The following is a 13,558-nucleotide window of genomic DNA, read 5'->3' as shown; positions in this document are numbered from 1 at the left end:
TTAAATGGGGAGGTCTGGGAGTGCAGACCAGGCCTGGGACTTGTTCAAATGTTTGTAAATTAGTGTGCAGCCCACGCTGAAGATGACTGATCCAGGAGAGGGAGAAGATTGTGGATCCAGAAAACTAGTATTTTCTAGGTGCTAGGCAACTTCTCTAGTTGTAGCTGATATTGAGCGCTTACTATGTGTAAGGTGCTGTTTTAAGAGTTTTATATCTATTGACTGGTATTTCTAACAGTCTTCTGAGGAATTACCTCCATGTTTCAGTGCAGAAACTGAGGCTCAGAGCACTCACAGAGCTCGCAAGTGATACCGCTCAGCTTCAAATCAAGGCAGTGTGGTTCCAGAACTCAGGCTCTTTACTGCTACATTTGACTACCTCCCAATAACCCTGGCCATTAGGAATGGAGGAAGTAACTCAGAAACCCCTTAACACAACAAAAGATGATTTCTTATTCCTGCTATCCATTCTGGGAGGGGGCATGAGGAGATGGGAGTAGGGGGAACAGGAGGTGAGTGTTCCGCTCCACAAAGTCACTCAGGGACCCAGCTGAAAGAGGTTTCACCGTCTTGTAGCCTGTACCGTCTGAAAAGTGGCCCTCTCAAACCCTTAAGCCAGGGAAGAGAGAGATGCGATGATCACACATGAGTTTTCACTTCAGCCAGAAGTAGCACGTGCATTTCCACTCACACTTCATGGTCCTATGACCTACCCAGCTGCAAAGCGGGTGGGCAATGTAGGGGAGCAAATGGAATGCTTGGTAGCATTAATTTCTGTGCCACATTCTGGGAGATGGCTCTTGTGCCTGGTTCAAGATGCAAATGCGGAGAGATTAAGAAACGTGCCTAAAGAGACACAAAATTTAGAGCTGGGCGTCACACCCAGGTGGTCTCACTTGAATTCTTGTGCTTGTTTTCTACCCCATCAGTGACTAACCGTGTGCGTCTGGAGGGATATCTCTATATCACTTAGCATTTATCCTTGAGGCCATCTAGCAGATGCTAAACACCGCCACCGAACCGTAAGGTAACACTATAAATTTCTTGGTTGTAAATATAGGAAATTGTGCTGTTTTTTTGAGGTATGCTCATTAAATCACCAGGTGAAGTGCCTAATGCCATCCTGGGAATAGAAAGGATCGTGTTTGGTGCCTAAAAATAAGACGGATTCACCGTGGGGTGCTAATGTATGTAGCTACAAGAAAAGCAGCCACCGGGAGGCACAGCTCCTGTATATGCAAGAGAAGAGACCGCATTCACACTGTTAATGGCAGCTTTTCACGGCCTCTGGAGCGCTGCCATCCCAAACTGCTCCAGGTATAGAGGTGACGGGTTAGAGGAAAGTGTTCTTTTCTCCCTCTCTCTGTGATCCTCCCGCCGTGCTCACTAACCCACAGCACCAACAGGAGTATGGAATCCACTAAACTGAAGACTCCACAACTGTAACCTGAAACTTGGTCAGTGATGGAATCTCTCACCTCATCCAGTTACTTGGGGTCTATTGTTCTGGTAATTATATCTTAAAATGTTGGACATTTTCCAAAAGGCCAGCCAGCACTGTGAGAAAGAAGAGTATGTCCTGGGGTGGGTAGCACTGGTCATATTTGACTTGACACGAGCTGCTTTGTCCCTGGCTGCCAGCAGTAACCCCCACCCCCAGGACCCGGAGGCCCCAGTCGTCCTGCGCCTCTGGGAAGGAGACAAAGGCAGGAATGTCTGTGGCAGCTGGCTGAACCCAAGTGTGTGTATGTATGTGGAGGCGGGCAGGATGGTCTCAGAGTTCGGGTTCTTAGACGATCAAGAGAAAGGAAAAAGAAGGCTTTGAAGGGAAAAAGCGTTATTGACAAGAGGTAACCAATTGATCCTTTCAGCATGTTTTTCTTCTTGACTCTAGAAGTCCCAGTGCGAGTCAGACTGGGGTTACCTTCCCAGCAAGATCGGCCCCACACTCTGGCTATGGTTTTACAGGGTTCTGGGCCCCAAACTGAGCTGGCCACTGAAAACACCTAGGGAACCTAAAAGGCATTATTCAAGCCCCTGCTCCTAAGCTACTGAAACAGTCTGGGCCCCCGGAAATAATATTTTACACTAAACATCCTTGGGTGTTTCTAATAGCCAGGCAGGTTCTGGAGTTCATGCCATCCCCCATTTGGGAACAGAAGCCTTAGTAAATTAGTAAAAATTAAAAAAAAATATGTTACTAAAAACAGGAAAACAAAACGCACCAGCACCCCTACCACCCAGAGTTATACTGCCAGCACTTGGTGTGCAGAACCACTTCCTGCCAGATAGATAGATTCCCTGTCTCTGTTTTGGACAGGCTGGTGGCACCACCATTTTGCCATCTGCCCACCTGTGGCCTCACTGAGTGATGCACCAGCGGAGCAGGTACCTTGTCCCTTCTGCAATGTAGGTTTGAGGCTCAGGGCCCCTCTGAAAAGCTGAGCTGGGGTCAGCAGGTTGACGGGGTGAAAGAAAGCCTGTGCATCATGGATTTGCTTTGGTGGCACTGTGCCACCAGCTGCCAGAACCCCTGCCACATTAGCAGCACCACAGCCACTGGCACCAGCTTAGAATCACCGTGTCCAACCTGCCAGAGACCGCCTGGTGGCCATCTTATAAACCAGGAAACCAAAGTTCAGGAAAGTTCTGTGAAGCCCAGCTAACTACCTTCCTGGCTATGCATTCTAATATCCCTGGAATGTAACTATGGTTCTGGCAAAGGAATCAGGTGACTCCTAAGGGACGTGATTAATGAATGGGCTACCAAAACTGGTTGGGCAAAGCTCAGCTTAAGTTTGTGTTAAATCCTTTATGACTCTGGCTCACCTATTTGTAGAACTTAACTGTGGCTTAGTGGGGAGAAATCCATCCAATGGACCCAACAAGGGTTGTATTCCTACATTTGTGTGTGTGTGAAAATACTCCCACATATCCCTTCTTCCCTTTTTTTTTTTTAACGTTTATTTATCTTGAGAGAGAGCACATGCACTAGTGAGAGAGCTCATGGGGGAGGGGCAGAGAGAAAGGGAGAGAGAGAATCCCAAGCAGGCTTCACGCTTTCAGCCCAGAGCCTGATGTGGGGCTTGAACCCACAAACCATGAGATCATGACCTGAGCAGAATCCAGAGTGAGGTACTTAACCAACAGAGCCACCCAGGTGCCCCTCTTCCTCCTTTTCTTACTATCTTCCTGTGCAATGTGATTGGTTAGGTTTGACTGAGCCAGCATTTGTGATTCTAGAGTATCTTAATAGCCATTTAAGTAGATTTACTTGTAAAAAAAAATTTATGGGGCACTGTAGAGGTTGGAAAACTTTTTCTTAAAGTCATACACTAAAGATTTTAGGTTTTATGAGCTGTGGGGTCTCTGTTGCAACTTCTCAACTTTGTAGTTGTCACACAAAAGCAGCCACAGGCAATATGCTAATGACTGCACATGACTGTGTTCCAATAAAACTTTATTTACAAAAATAGGGGTCCAGCCTGCCAAAGTTCTATTCTCTTGAATAATTACAGCCTATCTAAAAAGTCTTAATTATTTGATGACATGCCAGAAGAGAAATCACTGAATCTTTAGACTGTGTGGCCAGATCTATTCATCAAAAAAAGTTCGCTTTGTTCTGAAAACTCTGCTTTTTCTGCTTTCTGCCAGAGCAATGTTCTTGCCAAACATATGTGTCAGTGACTCCATGTGAATATATTCATAGTGGAGAAATTTTTAAGCTCAGGCTCCACAGAGTTCAGGGGTCTCTCCATGACATTAAAGCAGAGGAAGGATGTGATATCAACCACCAGCGCTAAAATTTCAGTTGTTATTTAAGCAGAAAATGCTGTCAAAGTAGCTAATTTTTTGATATGGTTGTCTTCTGTGTCAGTTAGTTGTAAAAACAAATCACCCTAAAGCTTAATGCCTTAAAACAATTATTGATTTAGCTCACCCAGGTGGTTCTTGTGGTCAAGGCCAGGTTCAAATGATATAGACTGAGCTTGCTCATGGCCCTGATAGGTCGATTTGGAGCTGGCTGGTATAGTGAATATATATATATATATATATATATATATATATATATATATATACACACACACACACACACACACACACATATATATACACATATATGTGTATATATGTGTGTGTGTGTGTGTGTATATATATATATATATATATATATATATATATACCACATCTACTTCATCCATCGATGGACATTTGGGCTCTTTTCCATACTTTGGCTCTTGTTAATAGCGCTGCTATAAACATTGGGGTGCACGTGTCCCTTCAAAACAGCACACCTGTATCCCTTGGATAAATAAATACCTAGTGGGCAATTGCTGGGTCGTAAGGTAGTTCTATTTTTAATTTTTTGAGAAACCTCCATACTGTTTTCCAGAGTGGCTGCACAAATTTGCATTCTGGCTAGCAATGCAAAAGAGGTCCTCTTTCTCCGCATTCTTGCCAACATCTGTTGTTGCCTGAGTTGTTAATGTTAGCCATTCTGACTGGTGTGAGGTGATATCTCGTTGTGGTTTTGATTTGTATTTCCCAGATGATGAGTGATATTGAGCATTTTTTCACATGTCAGGTGGCCATCTGGATGTCTTCTTTGGAGAAGTGTCTATTCATGTCTTTTGCCCATTTCTTCACTGGATTATTTACTTTTTAGGTATTGAGTTTGATAAGTTCCTTGTAGATTCTGGATACTAACCCTTTATATGGTATGTCATTTGCAAATATCTTCTCCCATTCTGTCAGTTGCCTTTTAGTTTTCATGTTTATTTATTTTTGAGAGAGACAGAGTGTGTGTGTGTGTGTGTGTGTGTGTGTGTGTGTGTGAAAGGGGGAGGGGCAGAGAGAGAAGGAGACACAGAATCCAAAGCAGGCTCCAGGCTCTGAGCTGTCAACACAGAGCCTGATGTCGAGCTTGAACTCACGAACCTTGAGATGATGACCTGAGCCGAAGTTGGATGCTTAACCGACTGAGCCATCCAGGCGCCCCAGATGCCTTTTAGTTTTGCTGATTATTGCTTTCAGTGTGCAGAAGTTTTTTATTTTAATGAGGTCCCAATAGTTCATTTTTGCTATTGTCTCCCTTGCCTCCGGAGATGTGTTGAATAAGAAATTGCTGCAGCTGAGGTCAAAAAGCCTGCTTTCTCCTCGAGGATTTTGATGGATGGCTTCCTGCCTTACATTTAGGTCTTTCATCCATTTTGAGTTTATTTTTGTGTATGGTGTAAGAAAGTGGTCCAGGTTCGTTTTTCTGCATATTGCTGTCCAGTTTTCCCAGCATCACTTGTTGAAGAGACTGTCTCTATTCCATTGGATATTCTTTCCTGCTTTGTCAAAGATGAGTTGGCCATATGTTTGTGGGTCCATTTCTGGGTTCTCTATTCTGTTCCATTGAGCTGAGTGTCTGTTTTTGTGCCAGTACCATACTGTCTTGATGATTACAGCTTTATAATATAGCTTGAAGTCCAGGATTGTGATGCCTCCAGCTTTGGTTTTCTTTTTCAAGATAACCTAGCAGAGTTTCCAAGAGAATAGGCGGAATAATTGTCTTTTAAAGATAGGTCAGGAAACCCTATTGACAATATCATTCACATGGTTGAGATGGAAACAAAACCTGCAGGACTGATAGGTATTTTCACTGTGTTGAAGCTTGTTCTTATTATTGAATAAATCCAAACATGTCTCAGGTTTGATTTCTGTCCACCTCACAAGCCTATCCAAATTCCAGAATTTTCCCTAGTGTGAATCATTGTGCTCTACTTTAAGAAAGCCCTGGGTATGAACATTCAAGCTGTCAAAAGAGAAATTAGAATGTTATTCTTTGATTGACAAGAATTCTTTTAATTTTTAACCAAAGGTTTTATTATAGATTTCCTTGAAATAGTGAGTTCTCTATTTACCATATAATTTACTTCCCATAAATTTGGCATGAAAATTTTCTGGGCATGCTTATCATATGAAATGTGACATATCCATATTTCTCTCTGGACTCCTTATGTATTAAGATGATTCTCTTAGTTTTGCTTTTCAACCATGTTGACTATATGAAAAGACCAAATCTGCAACAATAACACTGTTATTATTTTTTTGTTCTTTTTAGGGGTCATTCCACACAGGCTGAGGAAAAAAGCACTGGACAAAGTTTTAGCAGATGTGAGGTATAGGCTCAGTTCAGTGAGATAACACACGTACTATAAAGAACAGCAGGCTTGGAGCCAGGAGATCTGGGTTTGGATCTCATATACAAATGTTTTCTTTTTTATAACACATCATATAAGGCATCTTGCCTTCATTTCATTAGTGTGGGGACCTCCGGTATCTATCACTGTGTGATTCTGTTAACTGTGTGACTCCTCTGGGCCTCAGCTTCCTTATCTGTAACATGGAGCTAATGGTACTTATCTTGGCAGTTTCACTGGATGGTAAGGATCAATGAAGAAATGAGAAATGAGTTTACCATCAAGCTCCTGAGGACTGAACTTTAGACACCTCACTTGCTTGGCTTTCTTTTAGATAAATAGGTTTTTATGCCTAATTTTGTATTTATACTTCTGACTCCATCAGTTTCTTAGGAAAAGAAAAGGAATGTCCTAAATGTTAAAGAAAACAATCAATATATAATAAATGGAAACTGATGTTTATATTTATTAATTTATAAATAAATATAAATAATAAAGAAAAGAAGGCAGGTTTTTCAGGATATAAAAACCTGAATATGCCCCTGGAGATAACATTACAGTGTTTTCTCAGGCCTCCATAGCTCAAAATTGGGGACATAGTTCTTTCATTTAAGGTTTGCACCTCTAATTAAATGCAAATATTTCTGCAGTGGTTTGCACACAGAGTCTCATCTGCCATTTATACTTCGGAATGTGTGAGTTATAATTTTCCTGAGAGCAGATTTAACAGGGAAAGGAAAGAAGGCAGATAGCATGTGAATCTAAAACGAGTGGGGGAGACCCAGAAGGAGAAAGTAGAGTTATCTCCAAGGTAAGGTACAGGCGATGACCGTACAGAAGTTCTGTCAGCCACGGTCCTGGAGTAGGGGCTCTGCACATCTTCGTTGCTGGATCCCAAGTGTGGTCCAGAGATACTGGGGGAAAGGTTGAAAATCATACACCAAAATGTTGACAAAGCATTTATCTGTAGGTGGCATGAATATTTTTCTTTTCTTTTTTTGTGTGCATCCTTTTACTTTCCCTCAAGTATAAAATTGATATGAATTTAATGTATCAGATTTTTCTTAACATTTGAGGAAGATTCTACATTTCAAAGCAAAGAGTACAGAAAGGATACCTGATGTGATTGGCACAAAAATAGACTGAATTGCTTAGGGCTTAGACAGTGTTTCAGATGAAGGCTCTTCCTACTGTGTGGTTTTATATTTCCAGACAAATATACCTATTTGGAAGAAGCATTTTCCTACTTGAAGCTGATTCAGGCTAAATAAGATTTTTTATTTTTTTTAATTTTAATTAAAAAATTTGTAATGTTTATTTTTGAGAGACAGAGAGAGAGAGCAAGCACAGGGGAGGGGCAGAGAGAGAGAGAGAGATTGGGAGACAGAAGATCCAAAGCAGTCTCTGTGCTGACAGCAGAAAGCCTGATGCACCCGATGTAGGACTTGAACTCACGAGCTGTGAGATCATGACCTGGGCTGAGGTCAGACACTTAACTAGCTAAGCCACCCAGGAGCCCCAGGATTTTTTAAAGCTATGTAAAACTGAGTCTGGTTTTCTGATGGATGCTATTCAAACACCATTTGGATAGAAACCTTTACCAGGGCTCATGTAATTTAATTCATTTCTATTTTATGACCATTACTTACTTAGTGCCAGTGTGTGGAGGGTTCAAGATGAGTAGGGCTTGATCCCTGCTCTCAAGATGCTCAGAGCCAAGTGAAGGAGACAGGCACAAAGGCCAGACCCATCATGCTGTCTGTGATAAGTACAGTAATGCTCTTAACTCTGGCCACCTTAATCTCTGGTCTTGACCGCAGAGACACAGAGGTCTTCGGACAGCACTTCCTATGTAAAGCAGCTTCTCTCTACAGCTGTTCAGTAAGCATCACGACCCACACAGGTGCTGATTTCAGTTCTTGTTCTATACGTTGGATTTTAAAACCTTGGCCCCATTCTCTGGTTCTCCCATGGAGAATTCATCCGTGGAATATTCTAAAATATTCCAGAATACTTCATCCCCTTTGTTCCCTTCAAGCCCACCAGCCTTGCCTACTTTACTTCCATTAGGTTTCATTTACACAAGCATGCCCCCCCCCTCAACAAAAAGGGAAGTGAAATTCAAAATGCCTGTATGTGATTTGCCCCAGTTTCTCCTAATTGCCCCCAACATCTGCTGCACTACCCTCCTTTACCCATACTCCTAGTAAGGTCCATGAAATAGAGGCACAGAATATTGGAGGGAACTAAGGAGAAAATGAATTCCAATTGGGAAGGGCTATCTGAGAAGGCTTCCTGGAGGAAATGCCACTTCATTTAAGCCTGGAAAGGTGGGTGGCATAAAAAAAGGGGCCAGATTTGGGCAAATGGAAGGTGGGTGGCAGATTTGGAATTTTCTCTGGGATAGCTTCACTGCTTATGGACAAGCGTGGCTCAGGGAAGGGAATTAAAGGTGGAGAAATGATCTTCAGTGATTCTGCCAAGGGTCTTGGATACCAGTCTGAGGAGTTTTACGTTTATTCATCTTGCAAAGGAGATAACCCAAAAATATGGTGGGAGGGTAGCATCCATGGAGTCGTGTGTGCTGACAGTGAGCACAGAGGCCCCCTCTGAAAACCTCCACACAGCCTTTATCCTTAGTTTCTCTCCATGAACAAGCTTGCCTAGAATGAGGCCTAGGAAGTGACACTCCTAGAACAGAACTTGACAACCCCAGAGGCCTGCAAAAGTATGCTCTCTGAGCAACGAGTTCTTTCCTTCTCTTCTGCTCTACAAAGAAATATTTATCGAGTCTAGGCCAGAACCACAGGAGTTCACGGTAAGCCTTAAGGCATCGAAACTTCACGAATAATCATTCCTGGTCCCATTTAAACACATGAATCCAGGAACTTGCACCAAGTAAAGGAAACATGTTGTGAAAAGTAGATTTCCTATTATTTTGTTGTGGAAAAGACCAGGTATTCGCTCCCGCCACCTTTTATCACAGGGCGAAGGAAGTGCATTCAACTCATAAGGAGGCAAACAGGTCTCAGGGAAAAAACACATTAGAGAAATAATCCCTCCAGAGTCATTCTGAAAATTGCCTTTGCCGATCCACGATGGAAAAAACAAAGTGCATTTGATGAATTCAGCCGAATAAAATCCTGGAAAATTATCTGAGTTAAAAAAAAAAAAAATTTCAAAGCAGAGCTTAAAAGCATTAGCTGGCTTTTGCGAGTCGGGAAATAACGTGTATGCACACACACAATGGCAATTCGTGCCTTAATGGTGTGTGTGTGTGTGTTTTTTTTTCTCAGACAGTGCTTCTAACTTAAAGTAGTGCCAGTTATTGTTCATTTCCTACAGGGAGAGGGAAGTGGAGGGCCACTGAGAGGTGTGAATTTTAAAACAGACTCCAGGAATAAATGCAATCATGGTCTTTTTCACTGGGGGGAGCCTGAGTCTCCTATGTTAGTTATTGTTGAAAAAGGTGAAGCATTGGGTCTCATGGGTAGGACTTAATCTTGAAATTTTATGGCTACATCTAATACCTAGAACAAAGACCTCTGAAATACATTTGGGGGCACGTGTCCAGGGTAGCAAGCAGAATTGTATTATACCTTTATCTGCTATGTGTTCCTTATTCTTAGAACAGACCAGGAGAGGGAGGAAGAGGGTGTATAATTACATACTCCCTCCCTCCAGTTCCCAGAACTTCCCTTTGTAACACCTGGCCAGGTTGTGATACAGATCTTGTGCCCCGTGGCCCTGGGCTTCATGGAATTCAGAGATGGTGGAGACTCTGGGCATCTATCCCGTGGATGTCTGCTGTCTGCACAGAATCGGCCTCAGCAATAGCTGTGGCAGCAAAGCAAGTGGCCGAAGCTCTGGGACACAGGTGAGGCTGAGAGCATCTGAAGAGGCATGTAAGCTGTGTCTGATATGGGCAGAGCCAAAGATGGTGACACGGGATTATTATGAAGATGTATGCTTCTCGCCAGATTATGTAACAATTGTTAAGCATTTTAGAAAACTGTTTACAACATGTCTCTTAGTTGACTGGGTTTGAGGAACATCATCCCATTTGTGACTTAGGCAGGGACATTAATCTAAGAGTTGAAGATAGGAAGTTATTTTGAAGGCCTCGTTCAATATTTTCCCTTGTTGTAACTGTGCACTATTGATTTGTCTGTATTTACCATTCTACCAGGGGCTTGTTCAGCCCAGGAAAGGAGCCCTAACTCTAGAGCAAGCCTGAGATGTTGTTCCAGAATGCGCCTCATTTCTAGATTTTAACTGAATATTTACTAATTACCAGACCCTATGAGAGTAGGGCATACAAGGAGAAGAGTACACAGAGCCCACTTTCTAGGTCCTCATTTTGCATAGGGGATCCTTTGCAGAGGCCCTTGCTGGCCTCATTGGCTCACGTTGAGGAGGGCCCAGGGTTTGCTCTCAGGACCCTTAACATCTACCTGAGTGGACCTCACTCCCTGCAAGTCCTTGATTAGATGTCACCTTCTTAAAGAGACCTACCTCGAGCACCCGATTTTTTATGTTTATTTATTTATTTTGAGAGAGAGAGAGAGAGAGGGAAGCAGAGAGAGAGAATCCCAAGCAGGCTCTGCACTGGCAGTGCAGAGTCCCATGTGGGGCTTGAACTCACAAACCATGAGATCATGACCTGAACACAAACCAAGAGTCAGATCCTCAACCAACTGAGCCACCCAAGTGCCCCTGAGCACCCGATTTTTAAATTGCTATACCTCTGATCCTCTTGCACTACTCTGTTTTCTTAGTTATTTCCATATATATGTGTGTATATGTATACACACACACACACACACACACACACATGTATTTCTAACATGTATAATTTAATTCATGTTAGGACTATTACTGATGAGTTTCTTCCCCGCAAGAAGGTAGACCCCACAAGGCAAAGGTTTTTGCCTTCTTGGTTTACTATACTATCGTGTTCACTGATGTATCCTAGGCACCTGCTTGTAATGGACTGATGGCACAACCATAAACACAGCCGTGGATGCCCTGGGTCCCTGATGGCTTTTGGTCACGGTTGGGCTGTGCTGCCACCTGACCGAGCAGGCTGCTGGACTGTGCTGAGCCAGGCTCTCTGTTCCACAGCTCAGACCACCATTTGCTTCTCATTTGTGAAAGAACACTGATTACTTGTCAGGAGCTACTACAGGGATCTGGGGTTACATCTAATACAGCTCTGTGCCGTCACTGGGAACAGAGATGGTTTCTTTCTCATTTCTGTCTTCTCTCTGATCACAGTGCCTGGGATTTCATAGGAGCTCAATTAATGTTTATGGAAATAAAACTCTGTTAGCAATGACATTTAGTCCCTCCTTTCCCAAACACAGAAAGAGCCCTGCTGCACTCTGTTTCTCTCACCCAGGAGCTGGATCTATCTAACTGCGTATCTTCAGACACTGCCAGAGTGAAAGGCTGGTTTGGTGGGGGGGGGGGGGGGGATTCATAAGCCTCGGCACCAGCTTTCACCACAGCTTTTCCCTGTTCTGTTCCTAAAATACCTCCGTAGTGGGTTGCTCAAGTCCTTGCAGACGCCTGCGGTCCTTGCTGTGCTTCCTGCCATCTCTGAGTCAGCCTGGAGTTAGTCACACCCCTGCTTGCCCATTGGGCCCCAGATCTCCACTATCAGAAACATTATTTACATCTCTCAGCTCCTTTCTGGGTCACCCAAGATAAGCAAGGGGAGGAACTAAGAAATAGAGCATGAAGGCCAAGAGATGCCTGCAAGAATTCTAATGGGTCATCAGATCTTTCCGGGACAACAGTCACATCTTTGACTCGTGCCCCATGACGAGTTCTGTTTCCAAGAGTCAGCAGCCTGCAGCCAGGCAAGGTGAGGAGTTGCAGCAGAATTTCTTCATAGTTGCTTCTGTTCTAGAAGGTAGACTACAGATGCTTCCAGCCACTTTTTCCCTCTTGCCAGGGGCTTCTAAGGAAGTGTACAGAAAGTTGGAGGTACTGCACAGTCTCCTGTGGCTGTCAGGTGAGAGCTTGTGTGGGGGGAAGAAGCCCTTCTCACCAAACTAGATCCCTTCTCTATAGCCCAGACAGGACGTTAGAGGGGTATCTGGTATTAGACAACCCTCAGTCCATTGTTAGAACCAATAGGGGAGGCCAGAAGTCTTGATTGAAAAGGAACACCATTCCTTCATGCCTCTACTTCTCTGGAAAAGTATCTTTCCAGTTACAGCCAGATCAAATGGAGATGAACCAGAGTGTGAAGGCAGGGAAGGGAATCTAGGTCTTTTCAATGAGAGAACATTCCTGTGATAACAGGATTCCCTTCCTTCAAGACTGACTGCTGTGGTCATCAATGCCCACTGGCCATTTGGAGAGTGGACAGCTATGAGGCCCCAGATCTCTGTATTAGTCCCTAATAAGTAACTGCTGCCCTTTAAGAGAATGAGGAGAAGAAAGCTTTGGGGATGAGGAAACAGGGTTATCTGGTCCAAATGATGGGTCCTCTGCCTTTTTCTTAAGGTTGCTGTCTTGCCAGGACATTTCCCATACCTCTTCCATACAGCACGTCACCCATCCCGCCAGTCCCCAGTCCTCCCACAAATGCTTTCTCTAACCTCTCAATAAAATAGGAGAGGAAGTGGTCATAAACTCCACTTGGAGTCACAGAAGAAACGTGAGAGGTCATCACCTTCAAGTTCTGAGTCATCAAAAGATGAGGGAAGTCACCTCCTCACCACTCAGCCTCACCTGAGGATGCCCTCAGGTGCTGCTTCTCATCCTCCCCAAGTATAGGTGTGGCAGGGTTGACCCACTGGTAGCACAGGCTGGGATCCCCTGGAGAATCCCACCATCACCACCACCACCACAGAGAAGCTCTACATAGTCACCATTTTCCTCAGCCAAGGCCCCATCATCCAGATGGAGAGGAGAGAATGGATAGGTGGGTGTGGCCAATTTAACACTTGCTAGGGCCTCAGTTCAATGTAGCATGCCCATTGTGGAAGCTAGTATCATCTTAGTGAAAACAAAGGACTGGTTAAAATGAGAGGAAAAGGGGCACCTGCGTGGCTCAGTTGATTGAGCGTCTGACTCTTGATTTCAGCTCAGGTCATGATCCCAGAGCCATGGGATTGGGCCCTGCATCTGGCTCTGCGTTGATCATGGAGACTGCTTGGTATTCTCTTTCTCTTTTCCTTTCTCTCTCTCCCCTCCTCTGCCCCTCTCCCCCACCCAGTAACCCCCTCTCTAAAATTAAAAAAAAAAATGAGATATGGGGCACCTGGGTGGCTCAATCAGTTAAACGTCCGACTTTGGCTTAGGTCATGATCTTGTGGTTCATGAGTTTGAGCCCTGCATTGGGCTCTGTGCTGACA

General features: G+C 43.8%; 1 long non-coding RNA gene across 1 annotated transcript in view; it reads left to right on the top strand.

The window, feature by feature from the left end:
* Positions 1-2,977, top strand: part of LOC123606539 — a 40,869-nt gene extending 37,892 nt beyond the window's left edge. Inside the window, exon 4 of the long non-coding RNA XR_006716329.1 lies at positions 930-2,977. This is a non-coding gene — a long non-coding RNA (uncharacterized LOC123606539). The remainder of the gene's footprint in view (positions 1-929) is intronic.
* Positions 2,978-13,558: the final 10,581 nt, after the last annotated feature.

Source organism: Leopardus geoffroyi, chromosome A2 (genome assembly GCF_018350155.1).
Source record: "Leopardus geoffroyi isolate Oge1 chromosome A2, O.geoffroyi_Oge1_pat1.0, whole genome shotgun sequence".
NCBI classification, from domain to species: Eukaryota; Metazoa; Chordata; class Mammalia; order Carnivora; family Felidae; genus Leopardus; species Leopardus geoffroyi.
The sequence above is the reverse complement of the archived record's forward strand: the minus strand, read 5'-3'. Positions and strand labels throughout refer to the sequence as shown.